We start from the raw sequence: 8,626 nt of genomic DNA, 5'->3' as shown, positions 1-8,626 counted from the left end.
CTCGGACGATTTTTGCAAGACTCTGCCCAGATGTGGACAACTCACCTGAGTATGGCTTTTTTGGTGATAAACTCTGGCAAATCATATAGAGAAAGTTTTTTTATTTAAAAAATCAAACTTTTAGATAGATTTGGATGGATAAATAGAAAAACTTTTTATGTTTTAACAACAATATAATTGGTATGATACAATTTGGGTTCATAAAAACCCAATTGAACAAGATTTGCTTCTGGGCTAGATGCAACGATGTGCTATGGACGACTGCACCACTAGTGCTAGTAATGAGGTTGGTTGATTCCGACCAGAGGCGAGCACTAGACCAAGCAAAACAGGCTATCAAGGACAATTGTACATTTTATGATAAGGTTTGGGAGATTATCGACTTTAGGTAGGCTAAGCAATTATATTGCCATACACATGTAACTCTAAATTTAAAATTATATTTCATAATTTACTATTAATTTCTTATTCTTATTGGGATATCTATGTTTATGTTATATCTATAATGTATTCGGGCTTCTTCTTTAACTCGAATTATCAATATAGACCGGGTCAAAGCAATAACCCAAAAAGCATGCAAGGTGTGAGGTACATTATTGACAAATTGGAGCTTGATGACGATGCCCAAATTAATGAGTTGAAAGAGGTAAGTTATAGTCAATACGTTTCAATAATTAGCCAATAATGTAGTTTATTGTGCATTGCCATTATTAACAATGTCAACTTTTCATGTCTTCTAGCTTCCTATGTATAAGGATGCATAAGGAGAATCAGTGTTTCAAAAAACGTTAGGCCAGTCCTAGGTGGCCTGGGGGTCCAGGCGGCCCAGCGCCTAGGCGGGCGCCCAGAACTTGAGCGGCCCAATTGAATCCAAATAAAGATTGGACAATGCAGTTATGTCAGTAGCAGTTATATGTATTGCAGTACATAATTCAACTTATACTACACATTAGCATTAGCACACGCTCCATAAACATAACCATAATCCATAAGTCGGTTCATACTTCATATCCATAATCCAATTAAAACTTAAAATTTATAACCAACCAAATTATCAAACCAAGTTATCAAATAGTATCACACCAGTACTGCAGTACACCACCAAGAGGAAGAAAACAAAATTGAATTATAAAACTATGAAAGTAATACTTGAAGACTCAAAAGAATCTTCAATACACAATACTTCAATCAAAGTTCAAACTTCAAAGTTTAATAATTATTCAACAATCAACATTCATCATTCATTCATCATCAAAAAATCTTTGCATTGGCATCATATTCATCGGAGTCGACAGAGTCGTCACCCTCCTCGACATATTGGTCTTCCTCGTCCTCCTCCTTCTCCTCTGAATCAGCCTCTTCTTCCTCCTCTTCCTCTATCCTTGTTCTCTAGCAGAAGATCTAGTGGCCCTAGGAGGGTCAACTGATGTCCCTGATGCATCCATGACCATGCCCCATGTCAATCCTTCGTGCCCCTAGACTTCATCATCATCAACTAACCACTCCGTAGTATGGTCCATATTTTTTGATCTGATGGGGTCTCTCTTATCTCTCTTAGCAAACATGTTCTTCAAAAATCGATTGTACTTGACATAGACTAGGGTATTGAGCCTCTTTGATTAGAACATGTTCCTTTTCTTTGTATGAATCTAACAAAATCAAATGAAACTAATTAAAATCTAATAACTGTGGTTCATGTATTATTTATAAAAGTATACAAATTACCCTTATAGCGTTACCCTTTCAAAAGCACTCTAATTGCGCTCACAACCAGATGAAGACGTGGTTAGGTTTAAGATCTGAATGGCCAACTTTTGTAAATTTGTGTTGGCTCCACCAATGGGCTGCAAAGATAGAGAATAAAATCATAAATAAATAATAGAATTACTTGTTACTTGAACTTGATGAACTTAAGAATATTATTAATACAATAATACCTGGATCAATTTTCCCCATTTGCCTCATCGCCATTGGACTTCCAAAAGACTTTAATGAGCACTTATAATTTATTAGTTCATCAGCGCATATGATATCCTGCATAGCAGAATCAGGGACTAACACCTTTACACACTCATTAAATCCATTCATAACTGTGTCATTTGTTTGTATATCCTTGTCAATATAAAAAAAAGCTGAGTTCAAATAATAATCAGCTACATGCAATGGCTGATGTAGCTGCCTATCAAACTTCTAATCAATAATCTCAAAAACATGCTTGTATCGGGTTTCTTCATCATTGAAATTTTGGGCTCTCTTTTGTATTTCTCCATAGCATCATATATGTAGCTCATAGAAGGCTTGTCACTATCAACCATGCGAATGACTTTGACAAGAAGAAAAAATACCTTAAGAGTATCCTTCACCCCTCTCCCAAAGTCCTTAGAAAATATAATATCTCTCACCTTCTTCCTAACCTGATCTTTAGACCACTTGCATGCTCTCTACTCATCTGAGATATACATTGGCCTCAACTGCACTCTCTTCGAATGTATACTATCTAGGCATAAGTACCAGGTCACAAATCTCGTGACCCCAAGCCTCAGAATCTCTTTCTTCTTTGTAAAGGTACGCATCATGCTGAGGGTGAGATGGTGGCTATAAATGAAATTTGTAACTAACTTGGCCTTTTTCACTGCACCTGATATCACATTTAATCCACCAAAAGCCTCAAGTATGAGGTTTATACAATGTGTTGCACATGGTGTCCAAAAGATTCTGGGATAAGCTATGTGCAATAAGTTAGATGCAACAACATTAGGAGCAGCATTGTCTGTGACAACCTATACAACAAGATGCTCCCCAACCTCCTTGATTCCCTTCTCTATCACTTGAAATATGTAATGAGCATCATGGATATTATCAGAGGCATTAATAGACCTCAAAAAGACAGTCCCTGCAGGACAATTCACAAGCAAATTCATCTGACTTCTTCTGTTCCTATCACTCCAAGCATCAGTCATAATAGGAACCCCATACTGAGCCCATGCACCATTCTTAAGTTCTACAACTTCCTTCGTGACACTCACTACCTTTTTTTAAAAAGGCTCTGAAAGCTCATATAGGGTTGGAGGTTCCATCCCAGGGCCAAATTGGCTAATTGCCTCTATCACAGCATAGAGGCTGCTTAAGCGAGCGATATTGAAAGGAATGCCTACCTCATAAAACCATGTAGCAATATAATACGCAGCTTTATCTCTCTCTTCCTTCTTGATTCTATTTTAAATGGTGGTTTGCTTTTTTGTTTTCTCTCCTGCAACCTCAAGGTCAGGCCGAGGTAAAAAACTATCCATAGGGCCTCTAAACCGAAGCTTCTTAGTCCCAGAACCAAAAGAAATTACGACTCCCTTCCCCTTTCCCTTAATAATGGATTGCTCAACCTCTTACATCCCTCCATTTCTTCATCACTATCATCATCATCAAAATTGACCTGAACCCCAGACCTAATATCTGCTATAGAGACAAATCTCTCATCTTTTTTCATTTTCACCATGTTCAAAAAATTGTTTATTTCCTCTTTAACAGCATCAAGAGTCTTTTTATATGGGGCAACATCCCTCCTGATACCAGCAAGATGTTTCTTGAACCGGTTTATGCCCCTTTTTGTATCCTTTTCACAAAACGTGCATTTCATGCAATTTTTATCATTAGGATCTGGGTTATAGTCATATTTCCAACCGAGATCACCACTCTTATTAGATCCCAAAGAAGACATCTCAAAAATAATGAAAATTACTAAAGCAATCAAAAAAATCACTTACTTTGAGTTTGATTGCACAATCTTCAAACTTCACCTCAAAGATGCTTCTAAATACTCAAAATCTTCTAAAAACCCCCTAATAACTTTGCAAAATATCAAAAAGTAAATCTTATATCAATGGGTGATGTTTTGATCAATTTTTGTCAACTTACCCTTCTATCTTAAAAAATTCACCAAAAACTATTCTTTTTGGCGCTTTCTCTCTCTAAAATTGGCTCCAACAAGTTTTAGGGTTCAAATGAATCTAAAACCTAATTATTGGCTCTTGAAAATAAAAAAAAATGGCCAAAATTGCTCCTACCGAAAAACAAAATGACCAAAATTGCCGCCTAGGGATCGACCGCCTTGATTGGCCGCCTAGGCATGGGCGTTGCACCCAGGCCTTTCGGACCGCCTAGGTGCTGGGCGGTCTGCTTTTTGAATCATTGAGGAGAATTTGATACTACCATGGCTATTAGATCCAGGTTAGCCAACAAACGTCATGAATTACTATTTTCTAATATAACTAAGTTTATACAATTGCATTTCTTGTTTTAGTTATCAATTGATTAATATTCTATCTTATTTCGTGACAGCTGCATAGTGGGATTTACATGGACTCTAAACTTCACATTTAAATAAGATCACAGTTAAGGTCCTAAGACAAACCTGTTCCTCCTCTAGATGTGAGAGAACCTGGAGCATGTTACAGTGGATTCATACCCTAAGGAGGAACAAGTTGAAGATAGAGAGGTTGCGCTAGCTGGTTTATGTGCACTATAATCACAACCTAATGCAGAGGATGCTAAAGAGGGAACCCTCAAGTTACGACCCAATTAACTTGGACTACATTTTTTAAGAGGATCTTACAGAAGAATGGGTGGTAGAGGGGAAAGCAATGGGAGGGGCAGCCACCGACGGTGAACATGGAGTATTTAGAAGAACAAGTTCAAGATTTAGATGATGATGTGGAAGCCTTGGGGAACATCTAAAGACGTGCAGGAGAGAGGTGGGCGACATCCATACACGATAGAGAGACGTAGCTGTGGGGATCGTAGCCCATCTGGTGAGAGCTGCATCAAGCGTTTATGCCAGCGTCGTGGCAAACAACATACTCAAGGTACTGAGGAGCAAGGCGCCGCTGGTGAGGGAGGGTGTGATGATAATCCAATAGGGAGGGAGCATGAGGGCTGGATGAGTCTTGGGGACTATAGCTTAAAGAACCGTTTATCGAATATTCTTGATTAATAGTGGGGGCACATCCGGGACTTAATAAAATGGTAGTTTCTTGATGATAGTGAGATCGATTGAAGTTCAATTAGCGAATCAAGGAGATTGTCTGAGCCGTTCGTGTTCGACAATGCCGACAAGACCACAAGAGTTGGTGTCAAATGTGCACATGTTCTCTTGTTTACTTGGATATTATGGTGTTAAACCTGTCTTCAATGGCTGATGTTACACTTTCATTTTTGATATTTGATTCTTCACGAAGTTGGATGGGAATAAGCCTAGATTTCACTTTATGAAAGACAACCGTTGCTATGCTAGATTGGTAAGCACTCATGCTATTTTTAACATTTTTAAGTATTTGAACGCGATTGTAAAATGACTTTTAAGCATATACACGTTTATGACTTTATGTAACAAGACCATCAAAAGGATAATGTTAGACAACCAAGAGCCAAAATATTTTCTAAATACAATAATGTCACAGCACGTTAACTATAGATAAGTCAATCCCATGCAACTCAAAATTACTTTAACCACGAAAACAAATTAAGAGACTAGAAAAAGAATATCATACATCTGAGAACTTCTTACTACAAAACCTCCCTTCTAGATAGCCTTTCAGCATCATGGACCCTCTTTCATTGCAGCAACCCACATTATCTGAAAATAAAGAGATAAAATACCACTTTAAGCATTTAGCTGAAAGGCAAAAGACTAAAGAAATGTGTTTCAATATAGAGAGAAAATGCACAATTATGCTCGTATTGCTTGCAACGAAGAAATGTCTTTGCGGTGAACTGATCACTATCATCATTGATGTCTTCACGATGAACTGATCACTATCATCATTCCTTTCACCTCTGCCACATATGGCACGGCAACACAATGGGCAGAACCAATCCCCTTCAGGCAAATCCTACAGAAAAGCCACATATCAGATTAGTAGAAATGATTGACAGGCAACCAAAAGCAACAAGTGCAACTTAGAAACTTGTATGACTAGTATAGAAAGTTCCTTCTACTATTATTCTATTCAATAGGCTATTGACAAAAGAAATTCAAACATAAATGCCACTTATTACAGTCAGATATTGCAAACACCCAATGCACTTTAAAAAGTTTTACAAGGGAAAAGATATTCCAAATTTTTCAGGACATTGGATACTTCATAGTCAATTTCTATCCCCTATCCAAGGAAAATATTGATCCCTCAACCTAAGCAAAAAGAAAACCCTCTGTCCATGAATCTCCATTCATTAGACACACTCAACCCATGGACTTTAGCAGCCCATCTCGTAATAAGGAACCAGAAGAGTGAGAAATATTAGAGGTAGAAAGTGAAGATTTGAAGAAGTGGATGGCCCTGGTGTTCTCCCTTCCTGTACAAAGAAAACAGAGCATCTAACTGTTCTTTTGCTCTAATTTTTCACTGCATTTTCCTTTTATAGAAGCTTGGAGCTGCTAACAAGTGATGATGCTTATTACAGAAGTTCATGAAGGTGGTTTCTTTCTCTGTATTGCTTTGGCAGTTTTTGGTGAGTGTTTTTATTGGATTAGTGGTGTCCAGCATTGGTATTTCCTCTTGTATTAAAGATGAAATAAATTACCAATCAAGAGTACAGATTTGGTGGTAAAAAGGACACTTATCATGTCATATGCCCTGTTTATAGAAATCTATAAAATAACAGTCATAAAAGAAGACATTTCATATGAAAGAGTGCATCAATCACCAGTCATGTATGTATGTGCACACCTAGGGGACATTTACCATACATCCTTTTAAGGAATGGTGAAGATTAAGTACTCTAGTTTTACACCTAGGGCTAAAATTAATGCCCACTATCCACATGAGGAACAGTTGGTGGAGGACCTTATGGTTTACCATGTAGCCATGTACCATGTGTGTATGGAATAACTTCTCATGACCTTGTTCCCTTATGCCCAAACAGTCATGATCTTTGTTCACAATGACATGAACTTTAAACTTCTGACCTCACGAAAGAACCACCACCAGCATTGCATTTGGCTCAAAATTATGGGGAAATTTATTATGAGCCATTTGATCACATAAAATATTAATTCCTCTGGGTCATCACTTTCCAATCATGTTTAGCAGGTCCCACACTCATTCCATCACCATCCAAGCCATTGGACGGAGAGTGATGATTCTTACAACAACACTGATCTTGTCATATGGATCTACGTATAGTTTACAAAGTATTCATGTCCCTAAGATTTTCTAGGATGGATGACAACAACAACCTGATCATTGTTGTAGGTCCAAAGAGTAACCCTGAAAATTGTCTACTTCTTTAGTACAAATTACTTGGACTTACTAGCCAACCTACTGTTTTAAGAAACATAGGGATGTGACAAACTGATATCTTGGCTACAAGAAGTAAACTAAATGGCACAAACTATGCAATATGGCCACCTTCCGTAGAGCATTTCATAAATTTACAGAAAATATGAGGATAAATAGATGTAAGAAATAGCATACTAGCTGGGAATTTATATAATTCAATGATTTCCATATGCACACAAAGCTATGTTGAAAACTGACATACCCTGCTATTTTATTTTATTTTTGAAAATTACATACCCTACTATTTATACATGACAAAATAGTTCCAAGAAAGTGATATCATCTCTTTAACTTTTGTGTACAATCACTTAAACATTTCCAAATACTGTGAGCAGGACAACAATTGATACCCCTAAATTTATGGTGAGGAGATTTGACATGATAGCTATTCAACGAAAAGACGGAGAAAGATATGTAAATCAACATATTTGATTGATAATAAGCAAGTCAATATATCTTATTTTGCTAATTCCGTTGCCATGAATTTTGGAATTTGTCAATACAAAGTTTGTCTGAAACCAACTTACCCGCAAGATGAAACTTAATAAAACAGTTCAAGAAAAGTGGGATCATCTCATCAAGGTTTTTGGGGTCCGCTGTGTACAATCAATCAAACATGTCCAAATAATCAGAACAAAGATTGGTATTTTTTAAGTTAATGAGAAAAAATTTCACAAGATAGTTATTCAACCAAAAGACACTGAGAGATCATTGCTTATTGGAAGCAAACCAATATATCTCACTGCTACTTGGAGTGAGTGTCCTCAAATTAAGCATTTGTCATTGTTATCCACTTCATCGATTAAACTATGCATGAATATATATGATCGGAGAGCTAATGAAGATAACACACAACTCTTTAACCAAACATTGTTCATATATGACAAATAGGATACCATTTTCCTAATATAAGTATCAGTATTTAACAAAATAGCACATGAAACAAGACTGATGATCAAATTTCTAAGAAACTAATTAATACAATCATTGTTACAAGGTAAATTAGGCAATATGCTTAAAGAAAAGAGAAAGGGAAGACATACATTTAGGTGGAGGCAGTCCAAATGATATGTAGAGTAGCAGTGGTCACATAGCCCAAGATCTCCTCCATTGTGGCAAATTGAGCATATTTCATCACTTTCATACTGGTTATAATATGTTTTCTTTCTCTCACAATACTTCAGCTTTAAATATTTCAACACACTCTGATCCAGAATTTGCCTTTGGCAATCATAAATTGATTTCCCATCCTCCACACAAATTTGTATAAATGGGGTCTTGACATGGGCCTCAAA

At 36.9% G+C, this 8,626-nt stretch overlaps 1 long non-coding RNA gene across 1 annotated transcript; it reads right to left on the bottom strand.

The window, feature by feature from the left end:
* Positions 1-1,171: 1,171 nt before the first annotated feature.
* LOC148781044 (uncharacterized) lies at positions 1,172-2,028 on the bottom strand. The gene is made up of 3 exons (XR_016061442.1): positions 1,938-2,028; positions 1,740-1,844; positions 1,172-1,649 (listed from the first exon to the last, which is right to left on the bottom strand). It is a non-coding gene; the product is annotated as an uncharacterized LOC148781044 (long non-coding RNA).
* Between the last annotated feature and the right edge of the window lie 6,598 nt (positions 2,029-8,626).

This window comes from Amborella trichopoda, chromosome 8, assembly GCF_054954075.1.
Source record: "Amborella trichopoda isolate Santa Cruz 75 chromosome 8, AtrichopodaSantaCruz75HAP2 v2.0, whole genome shotgun sequence".
In the NCBI taxonomy this organism is placed as follows: Eukaryota; Viridiplantae; Streptophyta; class Magnoliopsida; order Amborellales; family Amborellaceae; genus Amborella; species Amborella trichopoda.
The sequence above is the reverse complement of the archived record's forward strand: the minus strand, read 5'-3'. Positions and strand labels throughout refer to the sequence as shown.